General features: G+C 47.6%; 1 pseudogene; it reads left to right on the top strand.

Moving 5' to 3' along the window:
* Positions 1–148: 148 nt before the first annotated feature.
* On the top strand, positions 149–734 carry LOC120227807 (annotated as a pseudogene).
* The last annotated feature ends 539 nt before the right edge of the window (positions 735–1,273 follow it).

The raw sequence follows: 1,273 nt of genomic DNA, 5'->3' as shown, positions 1-1,273 counted from the left end.
GCGGGGCTCGAACCCACGAACCGCGAGATCATGACCTAAGCGAAAGTCGGACGCTTAACCGACTAAGCCACCCAGGCGCCCCTAAAACATTTTTTTAATTCAAAAAATTTTCAAAACTAGATTTTAAAAGAACACAGAGTAGGTAAGAATGGTGGCTCAAATTCCAATTGTGGCCACCATTTCCACTCTGGGAATAGCCCACAACAGCAGGAAGAGGCCAGCCAGTCTTTCTCACAAGGGCGGCAGCTCAGGGGTTGCAACACCAGGAAGAAGAAAAAAAGTGTCTCCCTCCAACTTTAGCCAGGGTATCAGCACCGAAGCTATGAGTGCAAGTAAAGTGGTGCCCTCTGATTTCAGCACAGGACCTATGGAAAAAGCTTGGTGCCAAGCCATTGCCATTTAAGGGTCCAAACTCTGTGTGCACTCTGGCCATGGTGGCGCGGTAGCTGGCAAGAACAGAACCTGGAAGAACCTGAAACAAATTGGCTCTTCTAAAAGGGCATTGCCATGGCAACTGAAGGATCCTAACTACTTCAGTATTGACACTCCTCCATCCTTTAAACCAGCTAAGCTATTCTGATGGTTCAGGTCTTCTTGCCAACCACTCTGACCCCCAGATAAAGCTGCGGTTCAGCACCGCTGAAGAATGTTCTTGTATTTGGAGGCTGCCATCCAACATCGTCACTGGCTACCTGGCCCTGAGGAAGGCCACAGCATCGTTTCCTGAGCTTTGAGCAATAGAGACGAAGTGGAAAACTGTTTCAAAGGCAAACTTTGTACTCATGATTTTGTTTCATGGAAATAATGTATTCATTCTGCTGTAAATCTGGAAATCTCAGTGCTGTGCCTTGGAAAAAAAAATGTTTGGCTTTAATTTAAGGTCCCCCCCCCCCTCGTTTTCCCTCCTAGTGTGATTTCCTATTGAATGAAATTATACTTCGGGGCGTCTGGCCGGCTCAGTTGGTAGAGCGTGCGACTGTTGGTCTCGGGGTTGTGACTTCGAGCCTCACATCTTGTGTAGAGATGATTTAAAGATATTATCTTTAGGGGCGTCTGGCCGGCTCAGTTGGTAGAGCGTGCGACTGTTGGTCTCGGGGTTGTGACTTCGAGCCTCACATCTTGTGTAGAGATGATTTAAAAATAATATCTTTAGGGGCGCCTGGGTGGCTCAGTTGGTTAAGCGTGCGACTGTTGGTCTCGGGGTTGTGACTTCGAGCCTCACATCTTGTGTAGAGATGATTTAAAAATAAAATCTTTAGGGGCGCCTGGGTGG

Source organism: Hyaena hyaena, unplaced genomic scaffold (genome assembly GCF_003009895.1).
Source record: "Hyaena hyaena isolate Hyena2069 unplaced genomic scaffold, ASM300989v1 scaffold_4749, whole genome shotgun sequence".
NCBI classification, from domain to species: domain Eukaryota; kingdom Metazoa; phylum Chordata; class Mammalia; order Carnivora; family Hyaenidae; genus Hyaena; species Hyaena hyaena.
Note: the sequence above shows the minus strand (reverse complement) of the source record. Positions and strands in the feature narration are given on the sequence as shown.